The 25337-nt window shown below is 35.8% G+C and overlaps 1 protein-coding gene across 1 annotated transcript in view; it reads left to right on the top strand.

Annotated features, from left to right (window-relative positions):
• Window positions 1-497: 497 nt before the first annotated feature.
• The window catches only part of LOC102226876 (signal transducer and activator of transcription 5B-like), an 83477-nt gene continuing 58637 nt past the window's right edge, over window positions 498-25337 (top strand). Inside the window, exon 1 of the mRNA XM_023349129.1 lies at window positions 498-673. The gene's annotated coding sequence lies outside the window, so the exon portion shown is untranslated. The remainder of the gene's footprint in view (window positions 674-25337) is intronic.

Genomic DNA, 25337 nt, shown 5'->3' with positions numbered 1-25337 from the left:
GCAGGAAACACGATTTAGTGATAAGCTTAAGGATAACACCAGGGGGCGCCGCCGTACACTATCTTGCAGGGATGAAAGTTTTGAAAGTAGGCTACTGAATATATTTGTTATTTGTCTTTTAGTTTAGCACATTACAAAAGTTATAATTATAAAAAAAATCTTATTTTATTATTATTATAACTATTATTATTATTAATATTAATAATTATTTATTTATTTTGTGGTGGTGCACCGTTTAATAACATAAGGTGTACAATTCCACATTTGAGTTTAATGTTTTGTAATGTGTTGTATAAGACTTGGCTTAAAACCTGCGCTCAAATAAAGCGCTTTTCAGCACGTCTTAGTTTTATTTCACCGCATTTAAAAAAATTATCCATCTTATAATAAGTGACCATTTTAATACGTGCTGACCCGAGGTTAATAACTAACATCAGGCCGCCACTTCTCGAGAGTCAGTCATCAGCGATCCGTAGAAACCGTCAGACGTAGAGGAACCGCCGGAAGTGGGCGGTGTGTCTGACAGAGAGAGAGAAACAGAGAGCCGTGAACTGTACGGCGAACTGTTGGGAACTGACTAACGGAGAAATTCCTGCCGGAGGCTGATCACTTCGCTGTAGACGCTTCCCCTCATTTTATGAAAAAGGAAAACAACTTTCGTCGCTCCACAGAGGTGAGTGCTGCTGTTTTCCGAGTCCCATTTTAAACGCGTTTTCTATGTTTTATTTGAGGAGGAGACAGACGTCCTCGCTTCGTGCCCCTCTTTTTTTGACGCTCTTCGTTGCGAAATGATATTCTGACAGCGCTTTGTAAACAAACTGCGGGTGCGACAGCGCTTCTCCATCTGGAGACGCTGCAAAACAGCCTCCGTGCGTGTGGTACGGACTGTGTTTGGGTTTGTTTACGGAGTACTTTTGCTTCTCTGCTTGCTGAATCAACAGGCAGGTTCTCCTGAGAGCCGAATCCCACTAATATTCTCACAGGCTGACGGTGTGGCTGCGCAGTTTACTATCACTCTGTCATAGCTGACACGTTTTCTATCACATTGATGACTCTGTAATGTTTTAAAGAAACAATGCGAAGCTTTTGGGACTATATTGACTTGCTCATGGTAGCTGTATTATGTGTTTGTACTTTAGTTTTTTAAATATTTATCCAAAAGTTTTCATTAACGGACAAGCCTTTCCACCCCAGCCTAACAGCTCCAACAGCTCAGCTTCCATTATAGGGGACGTCAGGTTTGAAGATGAAATATGAACATAAAGCTCCTCCATGTGTAGCGGACACACACACACACACACACACACACACACACACACACACACACACACACACACACACACACACACACACACACACACACACACACACAAAGTGGCGTCAAGGGCACGCTTCAAAAGTAACTTTATTTGTACCACCCTGTTGTATTAATAGGTTGCTTTTTAAAGTAATATTTCAGCTTAATTTATCCAAACTGAAAATAAGGTTTCAAATAAAGTTCCAATCTTGTATCACTTTATGTATGAACACCAATTAGCTAATATTTACTAATAAGCTATTGCATGCCAGTGTTGGGAAAGTTAGTGTTTCAAAACAGCTTAATTTCCCCTAAAGTTTATTTTTCTTTGAATTACTGTGAAACAGTTCTCTCCAGAATAACTCAGTTATTCCCCTCCTCCACATGTTGCTGTGTCACTGCCAAGCTAATTGGAAGAGGGTTACGCCACATTATTCTGTTTGAAGAGGATTCTTTCAGTTATTTAGAAATATTTAATGTTGCAAAAACATAGTTGGTCATGCCATGCAACCAAATAGACCTCTGAACTCTGAAATGTGTTTTAAAGGTATGCTTCAGTTACATGTGAGCTGTCAGCAATTTGTAGAGCAGCAGAATGCAGGCTAGCACCTAAATGATAGCCTGACTCAGTAACATGTGTGAATCTTTAAAGAACAGAGCTGAAAAAAATATATATATTGTGTAATGAGCACATTTACTTATGTTTTTAGTTATTTTGGCCACTAAAAGCGCAACTGATTCCTGTTTACTTGTCAGCACTGTATAAATATGTGTCCTGCTGAAGGACTCTTTGATGGGGGAAGCTGAAATTAAACCCACAGTCTTTCAACTGCAAGACAACTGATCTCAAAACGTCACTTCTGAGCCACCTTAACAATAACAGTAACCATCAGTAGTAATCATTTTTTTATAAATACCGTTATTTTTAAAAAATGTAACAAAAACTCTTGCCGTTGTCACTGTGTAAATCATTTTACCTCTAACTGATATTGCGACACAAACTCCTCCTTCTCTGTTTGCACTTTTTAATTGTAAATGTGGTGTGTGTAAAAATATGAAAGGATTTCTTGTAAAAGTCAAAACAGAACAGATTGTCAAAGCTGTTTAGTGCAACTGGTGAATGCAGACCTTGGCACTGGTGCCAGCTCACATACATAATTTTAAATGTCACACTGGCTTTGAAGTTCACTGTCACTTACAAAAAAGAAGAAAAAAAAAAAACGTGCTCTGTGAGAGAGCATGTCCGCTTGTTTTATTTGAGAGAACCTCTCCCAGATTTGTAAATATTTTTTGTGGCTCTATGAATATGTTTTCCGGCATTGCTACAGACAGGATGCTTTGCGCACTCAGGTAGTAAAAAGTCATTAAAAATATTGCTTTCATTCTTTCAAGCCACTTTTCAATTATTGCCTTTTTAACAATGGGTTTTCTGCTGATTACACTAGTCAACACAGGGAGAATATGTTTTGGTTCATTTGATTTTGCTAAAAAAAATTTTAAAAATCGCATCAAGCACAGAGTTTTTTTCATTATGCACAATTGGGCTGCTACCTGTTTGATTTCATTGTGATCTGGACATGTTGCAAATCACAGGAGGCATACAGAATTACTTTTTAAAAATTGCGCTTTTGTCCTTCTAGTTGTTTTAATTTACTCTTGCACTTAATGGACAATTTCACTAACTGCATTCTCTAGGAAAGGATGTTCTCTGCCTTCAGTAGCATTTAACCCTGTTGGCAAGCACTGTTTTCCCCTTTTGCTGCAGTACATAGTGCAATGGGATGTAGGGTTTTCATTGGTCTCTGCTCAAAAAAAAAAAAGGTTGATATGGGAACATAGCTTGTCTGACTGACCTGAGTTGACTGGCACATTTTGTCCCTGACAGCAAGATCCAGATGAAGAAGGAACAGCAGCAAAAAAGGACAAGGTGGTTGTTGCATGTGTTCACAGCATGGGATGTCTTTTAGTTTTTAAGTGCTTCTCACTTTTTCAACTTCTCTCTGCCAGACAAACGTTGGAACAAGTCCTACTGGAAGTGGTTGAAAATTATTGTCACATTATGCAGCGATGTTCACTGTAACATGCTTGTTTATTTATTGAATATTTTGTGATGCCTCTGCTTTGGTCATACATTTGAATATTTTCCTACTACACTTTACTAAATCTGTGTATTTTAGGGCTGTGTGAATCACATCACAAATACACTTCTTTTTCCTTGCGATTATGAGTAACTTGAAGTTAGCAGATTAGAGCAGAGGTCTTGATCTGACTGAACTATGAGTCATGTGTCAGAATCATTAATGATTGGATCTGCTGCTTCCTGGCCCTCCAACCTGCTGTTTAAGAGGATAGACAGACTCACTCCCTAAAGGTCTCCTGTGGGAAGTTCAAGGGATATTATAAAACTCACTGGTAACAGAAAATATAAGACCAACAAGAATAAGACCTTTACGGACTGAAACAGAAAGGGAAACATACTTAAGGGGAAGTGATCAGGAAGCATGTGGTGCAATGCACACTAACCTCCTCCCCCTTTCAGTTGGGTTAATACTAATCCACTGGTCATGTGACCAAGAGCTTTCAGTCTGGTCTAGGCTAGGAGTGCTCTGATCCATCTGTCAAATAAGGTTGCTGATTGTTGGCATTCACTGTGTAAACTGCTGTCCAGTGACCCCTGCCCGACTCCGCATGAAACTCTGCTTTGATTTCCATTAGTCAAATAATTCTCCATAGTATCGTCACCTTGTATATAGGTTTAACACCCCCCCACCCCCTCCACACCCCACACACACCTGTCTCAGTGTCTCCTCTTTAATTCGATGTTCGCCTTCTGTGACTACCTTTGCCTAATTTTCACCAAATTCCCTGCGGTGAACTGAGCATAGGTGGGGGTTGATGAGTAGGGAAGTTATCGTCCCTCAGACACTGTTGTTAAAATTACCATTGCTACAATTTCTTCTACCTTGCTTTGATTTACTCCTGTGTAAGGGGATGCTAAATAAAAGGCTGCTCTCATTAGACTCCAAGTAGATAGCATCTGAACTTGTAATGTTTCATGTTTACACACATCTCCTCTGTAGTTTTATAGAATCTTCATGTAGTCATTTTTTTCCCAAATACACTTAAGAGTGGTGGTTCTTCATATTTTTATTTCTAATGGTCCACCTTGTGGTTCCATAAAGAAATATCTTCACATGCACAGCTGATGAATCAAACGTATTAGAAATTGTCAGAAAGTTCATAACGAGCTATGATACAGGAGATGTTTTACTCTGGAAGGCCTCAGATATTTTTATTTAAATCTTTGACCTTATAAAAATAATATGTTAGGTCAATTTAAAGTTGATTCCCAACATAATAATTGTTCTAAACGTATTATTAGGGCAACACTGAACAACTTAGTGAATATTTTATTAAAGCCTAAGGCTGTGAGTCATCTCTCTGCATTAATTGTCTGAATGAGTGGCTTCATCGGTGCCCTGAAATAAATAATGTGGACGGTTTAATAAAAGCAAGAAAAAGGAGTGAGACTTGAAAAGGACAAAAAATACTCAGCTGTCAATGTTGTTGACAAGTGGTGCAATTATGGTTGCTGTGCTTGTAAAGACTCTTTTACAGTGAAATGGACAGAAGTACATCGTGATACTTGAAATTTTCACGTTTCAGTATCAAAAGGTGGTGAGTGTGTGCAGTTGCATCTTTTGCTCTCAAGATACAATGACACTGCAGGTCATTACTTGGTATAGGTGACCCACTAGCCTAGTTTTGAGTCAGTGTATTTATCATGCAAAGATGCACCAGAAAGTAAATCGATATTTTTATTAATTGGTTTGATATAGCACCAACAGCTTTGGTTCTACTATAAAACTTTAAATACTTTTAATAAATATGCATTAATCAGAGATTTGTTGGCGATTCAAACCTCTGGTGCTGACATCAATTCTAGCTGATTCTCATTCATCTTAAAATTACATTTAACTGTGTTGAAAACAGTTTTTTTTTAATTAATGCTGGAAGATGCAAAGTGTCATCGCTTATTCTATATTAACTGATGACAGAGACAGTGTGTGTCAGAGAGCAGTCAAGATAAAGCTGTATTTTATTACTTAAAAACAAAAATAAATAACATCCAGTTGATAGCTGAAACTGTCTTTGGTAACTTTGAATAGTGATTAGCTCACTTTGCACCAATACTGAAAACAGTAAACTTTGACTGAGGCTTGTTCTTGCAATCACATCTTCCGCACTGAACAGTGTGGTCAAGGCAACCTGTCAACATTTACACCAGCTGCTCTACCATTGCATGTGGCAAATATTTTTTTTGTAAATAAGGAACAAGGGGTGTGGTGAGATTATAGAGGAAGTTTCTCCAAGCAGAACGTTGCAGTTTCATTTCTTTCTGAGAGTTTATGCTACTTTCTGTGATATGAAGTATATTATAGGTTTATAACACCTTAGTATTTAGCTCTATTTTTCTCTACCTTTTCCAACTGTCTCATTGTCATAATTATCTCCCAATCAATTCCTGGTGAGTTATTATCATATATCAGGCATGGGAAGTTGATGAAAACCTGGGGTAGTATCAATTTCTAATGTGAATATGACATGAATGAAAACCAAAATTGCCCTTGATGAAGTATACAGTAAACACCAGTGTCTGTGTTTTGCCAGCATGTACAGGGCTTATGCAGGGTATGATATTTCCAGTTTATAGAAAAATACAAGCATTAGTTAATTGCAATGAATTGCCTTCTGTAACTTTATTCTTTGTTGAAAAAAAATTACTGCAGGTGAGTGCTACACCTTAGTTAGTAACTTCTACACATTTTTATCAGTGCAACCACAAACGTCTGTGCATTTTATTTGTATTTTATGTGATGGGCAAGCACAAAGTGGCAGTGTAAGGAAAATAAGACATTTTAATTTGTTGTACTCCATACAGGGAGCCATGAAGGTGGCAGCATGATGCTATGGGGATGTTTTGGGGTTTTTTTAAGCAGGGACAGGAATGCTTTGGGAGTTGATGGGAAGTTGTAACTGTCAGACCTAAACATACAGCCAGAACTACATTGGACTGGTTTAGATTTAAGCATATTCATGTATAAAATGGCCCAGTCAAAGTGCAAACCTCAGTCCAGTTGAGTCTATGCCTAGACTAGAAATATATTAAAGTTTGTGACTGCAAATTACACAATATGAATAGGTTTAAGGGGTATAACTACTTTTACAAGACCCTCTATGCCTAATCTCGCAGGTTAACTGTAGTGTGATGAAAATCGACTGGCCATGTCTATTTTTAAAGAGGTATATGTGGTGAAACTTTAAAGCCAATTTGTAATCCAGTCTTGCCATCCCCACCTTCATCCATTTTCACACCCAGCACTTGTCGCTTGAGTGAGGTTTCTACCCTGATAGCGTAATGTAACCTGAGGCGATGTCACTTCATCTACCAGCTCAGGTAGAGAGGGAGCAGGCAGCAAAGAAAACGCCAAAAGATGCTAATGCTTGGTTATCTCTCCAATTGCTGCTTGACTGTTTCTCATCACAAGGGGTCATTGCGCCGAATGTTATCATGCAGGTTCTGAAATGCACACTTATTGTCTGCACCGTCTAAAGAGCATCAAGAGAATTGGTGGTGGCAATAGTACAGCTCAAGGGAAAACACAAATGAAGCAGCCATCAGCACGGGAGTTTTAAGCAAACAGCCAGGTCCCAGATAATTTTTTGTACATTGTTGTTGTAGTTATTATTTTATATGTTAGTTGCAAATAGTAAAAAGCAGGAAAACACTTTTTTTTTTTAGAAGCACAATGCCTTTGTTGTTCGTACAAGACAGATGGATCTAAAATAGTTTTCAGTGAGATCAGCATAGAGTTTCTGGTGTTTTAATTGATCAGGATGAGCGTCATCTCTTCCTGCTGCCTCTGCTGCATGGAAGCCTATTACAGGCTTACACCAAATGAGATAGAACCAATGAACAGATCTCCTGCAAAACAAATACGTACAAATGTGTTTTGTGTTAAATTGGAGGACGAACTAAACTGAAAATAAAACCAAATGCTCCTCAAAGAATATAAAAATTAAGTTTTAGCCCTTTTCTTAGTGTTCTTTAGTTGATTTTTGCTTGTACTACATGATGGTTTGCAGGGTCAAAAAAAGTTAAAAATTTGAGTAGATTTTTAAAAAAATCCTGTGATAAAATGCAATTAAGATTACATTTTAAAAAAAGTATATTTCCACTTATGGTGCTTTGATTTATTTGTCTTTGTTGTACGACAGATTAAACCTGACGGATTAAGGCTGAATGATATAAATACTGGCTTTGTCAAACTAATCCTCTCTTGCTCGCTCTCTCTCTCTCGCTCTCTCTCTCACCCTGTTATTATTTTGCGAATACATGTGAATGCAGCAGCATTCTCAGCAAATTTGTTTTATACACCGGAGAATTAGGGAAGTACATGTTCTTTCTAGCTTTTTTTTGTTTGTAGAGACACTTGCACAACATAATTCAAAGTCAGTGTTTGGATTTGTGGTTCTATTACCCAGTATTGATCTTGTGAGCTCATCTGTGCCTATTCCAGCTGGTGCCTAACGATGTTCTCAGATGAACTGTGCACAATGGCAACCACAGACACACTCTTTTTGTAACTAAACAAATATAACAATACTTGTTTTTTCATAAAGAACAACTTAATGGCATGATTGCAGTTTTAGAAGTCAATGTAATCAAGGTCTGTTCATTGTTTTTTTGGAAACCTGTCTCCAAGTTCAGGTATTTTACCAGCAAAAAATATAGATTCACTTCCCCTTTTTCCTTGTGGTATTTATCCAGTTGTGCATACAGTTTGTGTGTGTTCGTGTAAAAGTCTGTAAATGTTTACTCGGCTTCTAGTTTCAATCTGTGCAATAAAAAAATCCCTTCATCCATAATGGCAAAGTTTAAAAAAAATAGATTAACATTAATTAGATTAGCACAAGCTCTTTCTTCAAGCCTCTAGCAACACAAAAAACAACAAAATATTAGGGATTCTAATCTGTTTTACATCTTTGATTCGAACCCCATCTATGGTTGACTGTTTTTTAGCCTACAATCCCTTTAATTCAGTTTCCTTCAAAACACTTTGAGTAAAAGTACATTTTTGGGGCTCCAGCCCCTCCAACTCTTTGACCCTGAATTGGCAAACAGGTATAGATAATGGATAGATGGATAAAATTATACATCTGATTTAAACATTTTTATGATTATGTGTCTGTATAGTCTATCCAAGTAATTCACTTAAAAAATGCACAATGATTATGTGAATTCTTATGAGTACGACATGGGAATATGAGTGGGCGAAGAGGCATGTTGACCCTCAGATAGAGTCAACCCCGTGATATGACTGATAAACGAATCATATCAGTCAATATCAATATTTATTGATTAGTTTTTTTTTTGTTTGTTTAAATATCTGAAATACTGCCAAACTGGTGATGTGATCTTTCCTGTTTTATCTGAAGTTTCCTCTCGAGCTCTTGTATTAATTTTTTTTTTTCACTTCACGCCATTTATTTTTAACCGTCCTGTTATGTTGCGGGTCAAATTGACCCGTTTTAAAGTTTAAACATTTTTTTTTAAATAGTTGGAAGTATTTTTTTTGCATGAAACTTTTTTCCATTTGTCTTAATAGGTGCACTCTACATATAAATTGAAAATTTATTAATTTTACACATTTGCACCACACTCTGGCTTTACTTTTTACATAGATACAGTTCAGGTCAATTTGACCCGGCAGTCAAGTTGAAGGGTAAAAAATATCAAAAAATGTCCCACTCTATATGTTTCCTTGCAACTATGAACCATATTTCACTACACACACCACACCACACCATACATGAACATGTGCACGTATTCATGTATGGTGAATACGGGCTTGTTTGAAAGGGGCTCAAACAAGCCCCCTTTCTCACTATTCTCTTTACTTCACTTGGAAACTGCGACAAAGCAAGTGTTCAAACAACTTTTGATGGGAACCTTTTCTGTTCCCGTGGGCAAACTCCACCCACACTGACTGGACACTCAGTGGAAGTGGGGGGGAACATAAATACTCTCTGCATGACTTATTTATCTTGATTTTAAATCAGCGGGTCAATTTGACCCTGAACAGTATGTGTGTCTCAAGTTCAATTATAAAGATCACCTATTGAAAAAAACCCATCAAAATGTAATATAAAAAAATTTACAAAATATAAATTTCAAGGAAATTATAGTTCTTTTGTTTGTAGGGTTTTCTCAGTGGACATAAAATGTAAATTAAATTGTTATGTCCAAATGAGTAAATTACTAAATTGTCGTCACTGATCCTTTATTTGTGAGAAATAATAAAACATCATTGCACAAATATTGATTGAAATGGTTAGTATTGGAGTTATTGGAGTTATCATTTACAAAAATCTTTTGGAGGAATTTTTTGGTTTCTGACCCTATGGCATGATTAAACATTCCCTTGGGTCAAATTGACCCACAGACATTATTGCTGTACCTCAGAAACGAACATAACAGGAGGATTAAGCAGTTATGAGGCATGGTGGCGAAATGTGAAACTGCTGCTAAGCAAGTTACTCAACGGAGTGTTTTTAGATTTCCAGTGTGTGAGTGAATTAATCGATGCTACCAACCTTTATTAGCTGACCCTGAGAGGTGGAGAGGCTAAAGCCTTTCCACTGCCTACATCCCCCAGAATGCCACACAGTTCTTGATCAGAGTTCTATGAAATTATTGAGCATTCTATTTGACATATTTTCTGTTGATATTGATCACATGTCCATCACAATATGTCCATCGAAATATAATTATTGATTGATTGCCCAACTCTACTCACAAAATAATGAAGTGTTTTAATCCAAATTTAAGTGACTGTGGAGAAAAATAGAAATTAGGTTGAGAAGGTAACACTGCCTGTCATACCTTCACACTTGGCTGCACCAGATTATCCCCATTCTGCTACTGTAATCGCTCAGTATGGCAGAGATGTGTTAGGTTTCTGTTGGTAAAGTTGAGCATTGTTCTGGTAAAAAAAAAAAATCCTTGCTTTGTCTTTCAAAAGTAATCTAGTGTAAATGGACAAAATTGTTGTAATACTTTTTAATTGTTTTTCTTCTCTTGACAAGTGCCTCATTTGAGAACAGCCAACAAACACTGTATATTATAATTTACCAATAAAGCATTATTTAGGTTTCAATATGCAGATACTGTGGGTATATCAAGCTATTTTGATTTCTGAATATACAGTTTCTACTTACTGGAAGCTCAAGCCTTTCACTGTCACATTGTGACTGTGAGCCTGTCACTATTAAAATGGCAACCAACATAGCATTTGACATCTTTTACTCACCACTTTTATCTGACAGGTTTCATGAAAGCTGTCTGCAAGAATAGCCTGACTACATTTGTGCTACTGAATTATATGCTGCTTCAATAAGTTATAGTTGAAGTGCTCAGGTTCATTCCTGGCAGCAGGCATGTAGAGTTAGCAATTAACAGAAGCTTATGATCAGGAAATTGCACAAAATGCAACTTCTCAAAGCTGGTCTAAGAGCAGGTATTTATTTAGATCCAAGCTGGTATATGATTCTGTGTCATTCCTGTAAGAGGTTCTTCACAGGTGTTGATGCAGAGATATTTAAGGAAGTTGTTTTACACAGGGAGTCAGTAAAAAATTATATATGCGTTATATTGTTCTTAAAAATTGTATCAAAAGGAGTCTGCTGAGATGACTCAGGATTCTGATTCAGACTTCTCTTTCAAGGACCACCTTGAGATACTCCAGATAAGACACCAAAAACATTGACCTTCCTGAAGGTAAACTCCTTTCATGTAATCAGATGCTGCATGTGTTTTGTTGACTTTGGTGTACTTGGAATTTTGGTGTCATTGTTGAAGTATGCTGTTTGACTTAGACAAAGCTATCACACCTAAACTCGACGTATTTCTCCAGTCTCTTAGTATGTGTCTCCAGAATTTCTGAAAAATGACCCTTGCCAGAACTCTCAGTGAATCTGGTGCTCCTGGAAAGCAGCTGACTTAGCTTCAAGCTTAATCCACATACACAATTTTGTGAAACCACAAACTCTGTGTGTGGGTTTGCAAGCATTATCCTCTTACATTTGTCAGTGGAGCTAATTAGAAAAAGCTTCCTGTGATTGAGTAAATTCTTAAGATAAGATTTAGATCTTTCAGCAATATAATAATGCTGTTATTGAAGTTCTAAAGAACATTCATTTTTGAAGGACTCATAACGAGGGCCTTGCATTAGAGTGTGGCTGAATTAGAGATAAAATACCAATCCAAGTACACATTATTCAGAAAGTTCTTGGATTTATACGTTCATGGAGTGTTAGCTGTGCTGAGATGTATTGTTGTCAAAAAGGCAGTCATGGGACTATTTGTAGTCAGTTGATGCCAATAAACCTTTTATTGTTTTTTTAGGGTGAAATTTCCACTTAAGCAAGACCTTCAGAACTGATTCATTTCTTTTTTCTGAAAATAGAATATTTTCACAAGATCAAATATTTTTCTCTTATTAACCTATTTATTTGTTTTCCAAAGACAAATAGTTATTTATCCAAAAGCAGGCAGGGAAACTTGATTTATTGCTGAAACAACACAAAAACAATACTTGACCCAGAAAATTGCTCAACTCAATAAAATTTAAGATATTTTTGTTTTTAATACAGCAAACATCCAAAATATTTTTTTTGTTTAAGATGTGGAATGACTTACAGCCCGCTCTTTTCAGAGAAATCCGACTTTGTTTTGCTAAATGTGGGTTTAGTTTATTGTTGAGAAGGTAAACACAAAGTAATTACTGTGTTTTTAATAAAATAGTAACAGGTCTTTAAACTTGATGATGTTGGCTCATGTAGTAAACGGTAAATGTCAAAACAATATACAAAAAAAACAAACTTTGAAGGTTAGATTCTCAATAGCAGAGATTTATACTTAAAAGTTAAATCGGGAGCAAAGCTCTAGAAGAGACAAACAACCAATACGTTTTTTTTTCTGATTGGAAGTGATGGAGATAATAAAACTTTATAGAACGAGTATTAATTTATGACAATATTTTTTTTAAATGGTGTATCAAAAAGTATTTAAAGCAATCTCAGCAACTGTGACATGTTTATTATTGTACTACAATTAAATGCTTCTAACTGCATGTTTCCACTTGTATTTTGACCATTTCTCTTTGATGATGAACTCTATCCTTTGAGATTGGAAGGCCTTCTTCCATCACCCTAATCTTTTCTTCTACAGATTATTTATCATGTCCAAGTCAGGACTTCGGCTAGGCCCCAACTAAAATGTTAATATTTCTTCCTGACAGAAGAGACATGTTGGTTACATTAAAGGAGAAGTTTGACCTAAATATACCTGGTGTATGAATAATTCTGGGCTTAACTGTAGACTAAATACTAACTTCATGAGTAGTCCCAAGTGTTGCTTTAAAAACAATTAAATTATCTTAAATTAGTCACATATATTAGACATTTTTTTTTATCAATACCTCTTTTGAAAATACGTTTATATTGATTATATTTACTTTGTGGGCAGCTTTATGTAGAGAGAACAAATAGATAAATACAGGGTATGTCACAGTACAGTGGTGCTCTGGGCCCTGTTTGTTCTCAAAAACATCCATATCTGTCACGAAATGGTGCCGGTGCTGTGGGGGCAAAGACCTCGGCGGGGTAAAGGTGCAGTTGACCTTTACTGACAGCACTGAGCTTGCCATGAAAGCGTTTGGGGGCTGAGGGGTGGGAGTATGCTGAGGGGAGCAGCCACGCAGTGGGGGATGGGTCCATGGGCTCTGCTGACGGGCTTAGATGGTGTGCTTGAGGAACTGCAAGTCTCTGACCCCCGACACATCACAAAAGACAGAGATCAAAGGTCAGAGCTCACACAAGCTGCGTGCATTGGTACAGATGGTGGACACGGCTCTTAAACAAGCGAACAGCGGGGTTATATCAAAACAGGCAACAAAACCTGTGGAGCGTTAAAGGTACGCATGTTAATACAGCTAGATCAGACTTTCATTCAGGTGCTACGTTTCACCGATGTCGTTAGACTAGTTTGAAGATGTTGAAACAATACATACCCCTTATTTGTTTTACCAGTAGCCCTCCCCCTTTCATACACAAACAGTCTGCTCATGAGTGCACACAAACCTCACGGCTCGCACAGAGAAAGTAGAAAGCCTACAAAAAAGGGCTATGTAATGATGAATTATTGTGCAAATAAAAAAAAATTTAATTAACCCATTAAAACTTTTTTTTTTGTTTGTTTTGTACAAATGTTTTACAATGGTTCCTATAAAAATTCATAGTGTTGGGCGCTGGTTTAGTTGCACATTTTTTTATTTGATGAAAAGCGTTTATTTGACTGCTGGAATGTGATCATTCCTCTCATGGTGGGACTCATGCAGTGCGTAGTCGTCTCCTCCCATCTCCCTGCAGAACATGAAGGCAAAGTCCAAAGCAGGCAGGGGTATGCAGCAAGATCCTCTTACACATGAAGGGCAGTGACTTTTTGGATACTCAAAGCCAGTCAGACCGAGCTGTCTGGTAGTTCTACAGAAGTTGTGTTCAGTAAAAAAGAAATAGAAATGAAAAAGTTTTTTTTTTTTTCATCAGAATTTTGTGGCCAATTTATGATATTTTTTGTAAACCTTTTATCTGGCAATACCAGTTTTGGACAAATTCTGATTTCATTTTAATATCTGCTATAATGTCAGGAGACATGAGAAAGCATTTACTTTGCTAGGCCATTTCTGTGAGCTGTCAAATGTAAATTGGAAATGAGATAACATCACGGTGTGTGTGCGTGAATGAGCAGTTGCTGTGAAATGAGGTTTTACTATTTTCAAACAATGACACAAAGGTTACAACCATTAGTGTAATTCACATGGCCACCATTATGCAAACAGTAATGTTTCTGGGTTTTACAGAGTTTCTAAAACTCTGTTGGATAGCTCACAGATAAAACAGAAGATATTTGACTGTATTATGTTCACCTTCCTGTTACCTAATGAATTCCTGCTCTCTTCTGCCTAAATTAGCTGCAGATTCATCACACGAACACAGTGTATTTTGTAATAGCCTTTTCCTTTTCTGTGGGTACTTTGACGATACTTTTAAAACCTCATCGATTCTGAAAAGTCCTTTTCTCTCACCAAGAAAAGAATGCTGTTATCACCATAACCCTATAGATGGTGTGTTCGTTGACTTGAAAAGGATCCAGTTTTTGAGAGTTGTCAAGCTGAAAATGGACTGATTCCACACTCTGGCTGGTTTCCTGTTGTATCTCAATTGCAAAATCCAATCTTTGCTGTTTCTTTTACCACTTGCCCTGGATCAAAGACGTAGCTAGAAGAAAATCTGTGCCAGTGTTTGCTTGTGCAACATTGCAGTTTTAACACTCAGTTATGGATTGCTTTTCTACTGCAAACTGATGATGCAGATTGTGTAAACAAATTAGTGTTTGATGACTTATCTGTTAAAATATTGAAACACTAAGACAAAATACAGCACAAAAATACCTCTATTTGCCCATACCTAATCACTCAGTATGTGAAGAATGTCTTTCTTCACAAACTGAAATTCATTTAGCTGTTGAAAGTAAGTGGTATAACTTTTCTTTTGTACCTAATTTACATAGCTAGAGATCGCAAAGTTTTGTGTAAACAAAGTTTGATGGATATCTAGCAGGCTGTGTTTCATGCTTTTGTTAGCACAAAGTGACCAAAATAAGACTCCACTCCTAAAGATGTTTAAACAAATTCCTTTAAGTTATATGTGTTTATCTTAAAGTGACAGCAAACTATAGAGACCATATGACCTATAGAAACAGGTTTATCATTGAGGTGAAATGTAGAATCCAGGCCAAGGTTTTTTGGTGTTCTTACTAAAACTTTTAAGTGTAACATTAAAACGGTAAAATCCATAAAAGTAGGGAGTTAACAATTCTTCATGCTACTTTGGAAAAATGATACAAGTAATAAAACAATACTATATACAAAGTGAATTAACAGAAAGGGGCGACCAGAATGAATTTATGTCAGCAGAACTGGAGAAAATCATTGACCACTGACAGAAAACAGCAGAATTCCTACTTAGATAAAAAAATATATATATATTTTGTCAGATTTTGTGCATCTTGTCAGACATGTTTTTGTGTCCCAAGTCTTGCTTCTTGTGATTAGAGCGTTGCTACTTAAACTCCCAAAGCTGTAACCTCATGGCTTATATAGTTGAGCTTCTTTGTTTGGCTTTCTTCAGGAATATGTAAACAGAACTGTTGTGGGATTACAATCTCCTTGTATCTCATCAAGACCAAATATCCCCTCCTACAAATCATGTAGGAGTTTATGGGAACATTTTTAACAAAAAAAAATAAGACTTTCCATGCATCTTGTTTATTTTTCTGTTGAAACTGGTGAAGATATGCTGAATGCTGTACATGTGCCAGCCACAAATTTGTTTCTGTATTCCATCTGGGGGCGCCTGGAAAAGTGACAGGTGGTAGAGAGGCCCTATAGGCCTCTCTATCTTTTTATTTGTTCTTCTTTTCTGGATACATAGGTTAACATGTATTTTCTCCTCCTTGCCCAGAAAAGATAACTAAATACAATATAAAGACATGAAGGCATTTGAAAGTGGGTTGTGTATGACTAAAAGCAACACTACATTACTTTTTTAATGAAAAAAAAACAACAACCAGGGTTTGTTTTAAAAGCAGGTTTTAAAAGTTTGTATTAGGACATTCGTATTCCCATGAGAGGAACAGGGCACTGTAGGATAATTGTAGGAAGTTGACTGAATATCGTTTATGACACTGCAGCAATACCAGATGTCCTGTTGGTACTGACTTGAACATCACACCCAGGTGGAGACACCAGAGGTTGCTGTGCTTGGCACTTGACGCTGTTCTTCACTGCACCACATTCATGATGCATGCTGCATTCATGATTTAGAAATGGTGGGTTTGAAATTGGCGGCGGTAACTTTTGGGATGAACTGCTGACATTTGTCATTCAGTATCATTGTTTTCAATGCAGTGGTAGCTACTGAACATTACTTATGTTCAAAATAGATATTTTACAGTACTACGTAAAACACAGTGCTACTGACAGAAAAGAGTGGTTTCAACTAGCAACATTTGATGTGAAACTGTATCTTAATCCTAAGCACTGTTATATTAGGACAAGAACTTAAAGTACCCTCAGCTGACACATGAACAAGTGAACTTATTTATCTGAATCTACTGTTCAGGCTTTGTCTTCAATGCCTGGTGTATGTGGGTTAAGCCTCTTGCCTCTAGTTCATTATTTTGGAAAGCTCTTTTTCATTTTCAGCATTAAGCATTATGCTCTCTAGATTTTACCATCCCAGAGTTTGTTGCTAAAATGAAAGGGTTATGGGCGGTTAATTCCAACATATGTTGTCAAGAGCTTGTATTTTCATTGATAGAAGTGAGTGAAGGACAGATATTCAGGCAAGATGTTTTTGAAGTCAACTAATGAACATATTTCATGTTCATATGTTTGTGATACCTTGGTCGTGTCTGAAATATATATTTTTTTCTTTTGGCTTCCCATTTCCATTTAAAATGTATTCAAATTGGGGAAAAACTAACCGAGTTGCTTTCATTGGTACTAAAAAAATGAAATTGCAATTAATCATTTCAAATTATTAATGCCTTTAAGCTTTGACTTTGGTAAAGTTTCGTATATGCATTAGCTCTGGAGTCTTGTGCAGTGATTGTGCATAATTCATAACTCTTTTGAATATCCTTTTGAATGTCAGAAATCTTATGAGGAGCAACTTGCTATGGCTAGCTTGTGAAGAAATTATTGTAGTTCTTTTCACTTCTGGATTATAGTTCTGATGATGCTTACTGGAACAAGCAGGATTTGAGAATTGCATGGTACTTTTATGATTAGCATATTTTGCACTGGTAAAACTATTTTGTGACAATCTCTTTGCTTTTTACCGATCATATTACTCTGTGCTATGAAAAATTATATCAGCTGCTAAAGTTACAGCAACTGATATTGGTTTCCACATAGCAGCTCTTTTTAAATAACATATTTCGGCTGGGTTTTTTTTTGCTTTCTATCATTTTTGCACATCCCTTTCTTCACATGTTTCACACTTATTCTCTGTGTCATTCCACTTCAATACACATAACTTCATTTATCACATAGTGTTATGGAGAGCTGTTTTATTCATAAATAATTAAATACTGCTGTTAAGAATTTATTAGTAAAGACTCCATCAAATAAAAAATGTCCCCAGAAATAAAAACAAAGTAAATAGAGGAAGAATGATTTTTAAAGAGGTGCTAATCTGGTACTCTTTTAAAGTTTACCCTCTCTCGTTCTCTCCCGTTCTTTGCTTTCTTTCTTAATGTTGTATTTTGTTTATTTTTTCTAAAGCAGCTTTACATATTTCAGGGACTTTTATTTTTAACATTATTTTTATTTCTTGTTCAACAATATAGTAGCTTGCTTGGTTGAATAACTGAATGTAGTGTGAAGCACGCTGAGGTCCTCTGGTCTTGATAAAGCGCTGTATAAGCACATGCCAGTTACCGTCAAATATAGCCGAGATGTACATGTTTAATATATATTTTTATTAATATTTATCAGATTGCTATATATATTCTCATCAGCTGCATAAGTAGTGCATTCCGGATCTAAAAATTTGGCTTTTCAACCCTTATAGTAGTTGTAGAAAAAGAAAGAAAAATACCGTAGTTGAATTCATCAGAGGAATGGGAATGCCTGCTGTAATGTTTCTGCAAAAGTTGGCATAACTAACAATGCTGACCTTCCTGTCTTCATTTTGCTGGAGGGAATGATTTAAGGGTAAACATGCAGAAATGGACGGTTGGCTGAAGTTCTTCAATAAACATCTCACGCTATTTGCCTGTGTGGAAGGTCAAAGCCTGGGCTTTTAACTGCTTGTTTTTACCAGATGACTGTTCGCTGATGGCTCATTAGATCACACTGCAGGACAGTGACAACTGGTTGGCTGGTCCCCTCTGCTGTCTGTCTGTCTCGGCTCAGTTGTTTTCTGGCTGCAGGGTTCTGCTTCAAAAGTGGCTCTCCTTCAACAAGCTGGTTTTTCTGCTGCCCCCTTACGTTGTGGGGCTTGGTCCACATTTATCTCTCCCTCTAGGTCAGATATTATGTAATGTCATCCACTGGCTCTGTGTTTGAGACCAGCATGCATGCATAATATGCATGCAAGAAATATGAATATATTTTAAAGCACAAATACAGAAATGTGACAGGAGGCATAAGCATCATCATCAGGAGAAGACAAATGAAGCTTTATCCGTTGTCATTGTGGTGAATAAATTCAGAATTACTTTTTAGCTGTTCAGGTCATTTGAGGTAGATTATTATGTTAATGCATAATTCACATAGCATGAATTCATGATGTGTTGCATGTACAGTGAATCTAAAAAGTGTACCCAAGAGCTTTTGGCTGACATTATTTCAATGTTTCCAGAAATTGACGTCTTTACGGTGCCATTTTAAATATAGTATATTATGCTGTGAAATCTTTAGATTGCTTCAACTTATTGTAACGTTTTAATGGATCTGCAAAAAAATGAAAGTACTTTACCCAACATTTGTTCAAAGAAACCAGAATTTACAACTGTGTAATAAATGTCACATTGAAAGTGTAAAAGATTTATAAATGACTTATCCTAACTTAATTTACATCTTTTAGAAACCTGTGGAGTAAATTATCATGAAATGCACAAAGTACATAAGCGAATTAGCTTATGCTGTAATTTGGTACAATTAATGAAATGCTAGCATTTATGTTTGACCTGTACAATGTCCCTTTTCATATTAAGTTATCTGTCAGCTACTGTACTGTTAATTTTCTTGGAATAGCAACTATTAGATAGTTAAAAAATAAGTGACTATAAAAATTATGCAGAATGGTTAAAGTTATTTTCAAATTTTAATTTCTAGAAAACATAACCTGAAACTATTTGAATACCGTAACAGTTTTATTTACTTATTGTTATTTTCATTTGTTTTTACTAATGTTGATTTGTAGCTGAGAAACTGGATCTTGGAGCTGAGCCCTGACAGTTTGCTTCACCTGCTCTCCATCTGTTGTTTTATAGTAAACAAATGCACACAAACAAGCTCAGTAATTGGCTGTTATTTCAGGAATTCTACCCACTACAAGACATTTAGCTGAAAATAACATCCTATTTTCAGACAGTAAACTTCTTATTGACTATTTTTATTTTGAGATTTTATAACCTTACTGAGATTAAGTCTTTACAAAGTATTTTTTCTCACTTTTTATATCTGATCTCTCTGTTCAGATATACTGTACAATGAGTACGAGTTAAGAGACCGAAACAGCACTGATGATTCAAAAATACTTGTTAGGTGATGGGTTCAGGGACTTAAAGATAAATAAAAACCCATCAGCTCATAACTTAAATGGTATTCATTTTATGTGAAATACAAAATGACTGCTTGTCGCTTTCATAATTTCATTTATTCATTTTCTCAGATGATAGACCTTATTTAGAAATATTTAGAGGGACATTTAGAGTTTTACATAACTCAGTGAGTCTAAACTAATTATAACAATTAAGTGATAAATTATGCAGCGTTTATTTCTGAAAGATGTTTCCCTAACATAGTATTTTGCTCTCATATCCCTCCATTCATTACTAGCGCTTATGTGACCTCATGAAATCAAAAACGTTTTTCCAGCAGTACTCTTCAGAAGACACTTCAAAGCTAAACATATAGTTAACTCTCAGGCATGGTTCATATTTATTTTCGTTTTTTTACTATTAATCACTTTGGGGTTAACATTCCTCATTGTCAGTGCAAGGGTTTTATCATCAAAGTGCAGATGCTTCAAGGACACAAACTGTTCATGCAAATGAAAGAAAAAAAATCATATACTTGTTGGACTGCATGTCTTTGGTTTCTATAGAGGATCACATGTACTGTACATTTGGAACAATAGAAAACTGACTTCTTTCTTTCTTTCTCTCTTTCTTTCTTTCTTTCCTTCTTTCTGGCATACTAGGTAAACTAAGCATTGATAAAATAAGAGGAGAAATATGCTCTACAAATCTTGGAGATGTGCATTGAAAGACCCATTGTGTGGTTACCAACCCACATGGGGAGTGGTTGAAGATTTGTCTTAATTAGATTGGTTGTGGCTTTAAATGTATCTTTATCTCTTGGTAGGTTGGGCTTTCTCTATTTGGGTTACTTCCAGGCTTTTCATGAATTATATAATTTTGATTTAATTGGTTAAGACATATGCATCCAAATGCCTCAATATAATAAAGTTTTCAAATTTGGTTTGCTGCTTCTCCAGCGCTACAGGGCAAATCAGTATGGGGACTCTTTATATTAGACACACATGTGGATCAAAAGCGCATGATTGCAAGAGTTGCTATACATGGTGGTATCTGTCCCACTTGGCAGCACAACAAATTTCTTCAAACGTCCAGAAACATAAACACGAAGTATGACTGGAATTTTAAAATATATGCTAAAAATAAAATTTAATTACATGTGTTCGATCTTGCAGCAGATTAGTGCACTAATGTACCCACCTTTGATTTGTCAAAATACTCCACGTTTACTTATTATGTATGATGCATACTTGAATTCATTAGTTTTTTATTTTTAATTTTATTTTAGGCTTTACTCTGTCAGGACTATTTGAGGCGTCAGATATCTGAACCATGGTTGTCATCAGACAAAAAAAAACCAAAAAAAGCAACTAAGACTGAGTTGTATTTAATAGATAGCTCTTTAAAGTAAAATGATATTACTTTTGGATTTGTTCAAATTCAGGAAATTTGAGTAAATCAGTTTTATCTACTCTGTAAACTTCATCAAGTTTGAAACATTTTGCTTGAGATAATAATGTAAAAATGGAGTAAGTTTTTTGTTAATTTCATATAAATTTTGTTAATTTATATAAAAAACATTCATATATATATATATATATATATATATATATATATATATATATATATATATATATATATATATATATATATATTTTTTTTTTTTTTTAATTGGGTAATATCTACTGCATTGTTCTTTAATGTATTTTTCTCTGATTCTAAAGTGAAATGATCTCCTAGGTTTACATTTAATTTATATCGTCAATACAAAGAAAATCACTGCTTTGGCAACTTAAAGTCCTTAGCTAACAAGGAAAAACATCTCATGGCCCACATGACATACTTTGATTAAGAAGCTACAAGATTTTCTTTTAGGATGACATTTTCTGTATTTTTGTCAAGAAGTGGCTGTCACTATGCTGTCCTTTTTCGTTTGGCTCTTTTTCTAATGTTCCATTTAGAAAAGGTTTTAACTGCGTGACAAGCAAGTCAGATGAAATTTATGCACATGTTTTATTTATAAATAGGTTAATCTTAGCCAGGATTTTTTCTTCTGAATGTAGAGCTGGAAGTTGAGTAGTGTTTTGAGCAATGTCTGCAATCTTAGACTTTTTTTTTTCCCCCGGCCGTTTGATATTTTCTTTCCATGTTCAGACAATATGTACACAATAACCTGCACAGGGCTTTGATCGTTTGAGTGACGGGGGCATATTACATCTGTCAGACATGATTCTTTGCTTTTATTTGCTCTTGCTCATAATCATAGCCAGTCGAAAATGTCCTCAGGCGCCCAGTTAGCACTGCAGGAAACAAGCTACCTGGGGCCATACTTTTCTCCTTAAAGAATTACATCTTGTCCGACACAGTGTGGTGCATCTTTGTGCAATGGAGAAGGAGATACACAAAGCAAACATAGTCTCTCTTCAGAATATAACTTTTTCTGTTTGATAGTAATATGTTGTATTTTGTTGTCTGACTTGCTGGATCCATTAGCCAACCAATGATTTTGTGTTTTATTTATTTATCTATTTTTTTGTATCTATTTATTTTAAAATAGAACTGCAACTCTACAACTCTCTCATATTGAATTCAACTTTAGAAGTCCTTTCTAAAGAAGTCATTTCTATTTCTTTTTCCAACTTCGAAAAAGAAAGAAAAAAAAGCTCAGTGCGAGATATTAACATCTTTATAAAAAAAGAAATGCAGAGCAGAAATTAATATTATGTATGTTATGTGACTTATAAACAATACTATTTTTTCTAATTTTGTCCTGTTGTATTCCTATTTCTGTTACAATAGTGTTTACTGAAGTGATTTTTGTTTAAAAACCGCTGATCAAGTGAGGTAATTAGTCATAAAATAAACAAGGACACTTCCAAATAACTGTAAACATTTTGTTTTTCACCAAAACATGGCTGCAGGAACACATTGGAGATAGAGAAGTAAAAATAAAGGAGAGTTTTTTTCATCCATCTGACTTTCCATTTTCTCAATAACTACAAATGTATTTCACTGTTGATGTTCTGACACTAAATTATGGGAGTTTATCATCTTGGAAATTTTTCATCCTGTATTGCACGGTGATAAATTTTGTAGCAGTTCTCTATTTAAACTACTCACAAGGCGCTATTATTGTTTACTTTTGGCACATAAGTGTCCCTATATATTGACATATTACTTTATTTACAGAATTGTATTCTTTAATCACAATTTAACTCTATAGCCTTATGCTTATTATACTGTGAGATTGTTATAATACCTTTAGTGCACTATATATTTAATGAGATTATTTTTAATTATAAGAATAAAGACACAATATATTAAGACAAGGTGGACAGTATATTTTTACTTGATTTACTTTACTTGGTGTAGGTTGAACAATTTGAGTAACCGGGTTTTTAGCTTGGTGTGAGGTTATTTTGTTTTGTACAAAAATAACCTCATTTTGCTAATGTGACGGTGTGATGGTGACAGTATTCAGCTCTGTTTCTTGTTTAGCCTGATGCACGGAGAAATCCCAGCAAAAGCTGACACAGAGGCTGAAAGAAAGAGCCTGCAGGATAGAGATGCTTTGCTCTTAATGTGATTTAGCCATCAGGTCTGTTCCTTGTTTTTAGTGTTCACTTAGTCTTGTGAGACATATTTAATTAAAGTTTTTCCGCATTTAAATGCGATACAAAAACAACATGGGCCATGTGTCATCACGATAGACATAAATTTACATGAGCATCATTTGCTGACACGTGCACACGCACACATTATTGAGCTAATGAGTGATCCTCCTCATGTTGACAGCGTGATGGGATGTGTGGTTAGAGCATAGCAACATAACCTCCAGGCAGGTTGGACGGCACAAAGATCCTCTTGTAGTCATCTGTCCCTTCCTTAGACCTTGTGGCACAAATGGTTGTCATGTGTTCTGTGTGACACCAAGTCTACCATGTCCTTTTCCAGTGAAATCTCAGTCATAGTTATTGGATCATCAGTAGAACATTGTTAACGGTTTTATAATAGTCTTAGTTTTAAACGTCATTATGTTGTTTGATCACATATTTTTTGTACTCTTTAGTTCAACTGCAGAAACATTTGTGGTATTATGAGGCATACATGGTCTCTTAAATCCCCATCAGCATATTATGTATTGGCACTTTGTTTCCATGGAATAAGAAGATATAATGCCACAAAAAATAACACTACTGCATCATCTTTTGCCGCATTTGACACCATATCATTTATGGCATTTAAGTCATGATAAACCAAATACCCACCAAATACTAACTAGCATCATAGTTTTCACAATATATATTTCACTGTAAATATATGCAACCTCAGCAGAATGAAGCAGCTTGATCACTCACTTTGTAATTACTGTGAATTCCACATTATCGATTCCAGTATACATGCTCTGTTCAAGCCTGGAGCACACCAAAAGTAACACACTTACTTCCAATACTTAATGGTTCACAAAATTCACAATCCCCATTTTTCTAAACATAGCATACATGGCAAGATATAAAACTAAACTAAAACAAACTGGCTTAGCAATGCCAAGCAAACCTTGACAAAGAATTTTTAAAGGTCCAGATCTGGGTAGCAAATAACACCCTAACTTGCACAAGAGGAAGGTAGTCGTCATCATTCTCAAGATGAAGTTTCCTAGATGCAGCCCTCCAGCCAAAATGAATAATTGAGGACATAGAGACGTTGTCAGACAGGTATCCTATAACCAACCGGTAACTATGAGATATTTGTAATTGCTTCATAAAAATGTGAGACCAGAACAGAGTGAAAACATACTAAAGGTTCTTACAAAACTAACCTTTGCCTATAGTGTGACAGAAATTGTGATATTGAGCTCAGCATTGAATAATTATTATCCCTATTGTCAGTCATGGTGTTTAATGGTCTGTAACAGGAAGCCTTTTCAGGAAATCATGGATGGTGAAAACTACAGAGCATAGGGTAAGGGAGAGGTGACGCTGAAAGCACTTGAGTTAGATTTACAGCGCAGTCTTGCACAAATGACAAATTTTGTACATGCAGCCCAGTAAATCAGAAATATGTAAGTAAGAAGATAAAGAAAGTTGCCTGCATCTTAATACTTCAATGCCATTACTTTATGAATGTCATGTCTAATAAGACCTAATTTTATGTCTACAAGTGGACACTTAAACTGTACATGTGAGTACGTAAAAAGCATTTCTCTTTGAAAGTCCTTGGTGAGCTTTTTCTTATAGTTGTGTCGTTAATCAATCAAAATGTTATACTGTAAGCTACTTGTAGATTTATGTGACGTCCTTTTTTGTACACATGGCAAGATTGCTTTCAATGGGTGGGTGGCACTTCAGTTTCCTAACAGGAAGTGCTTGTGCTGATGAATGGCAGTTTTCCTCAGAGGAAAGAGTGGGTGACACGAGTTTGTGTTTATTTAAAAATCAAAGTCAGGTAAATGAAGGCACAGAGATATCCTGTGACCCCGAAACCTGTCGGCTGGGCTTTAAAATACACGTGTTACACACTGCTAATCCTGTGCTCTCATTGTGGGAAGCTTAAAAGGGGACAGCATAGACATAGATGACAATT

This window comes from Xiphophorus maculatus, chromosome 16, assembly GCF_002775205.1.
Source record: "Xiphophorus maculatus strain JP 163 A chromosome 16, X_maculatus-5.0-male, whole genome shotgun sequence".
NCBI lineage: Eukaryota > Metazoa > Chordata > Actinopteri > Cyprinodontiformes > Poeciliidae > Xiphophorus > Xiphophorus maculatus.
The sequence above is the reverse complement of the archived record's forward strand: the minus strand, read 5'-3'. Positions and strand labels throughout refer to the sequence as shown.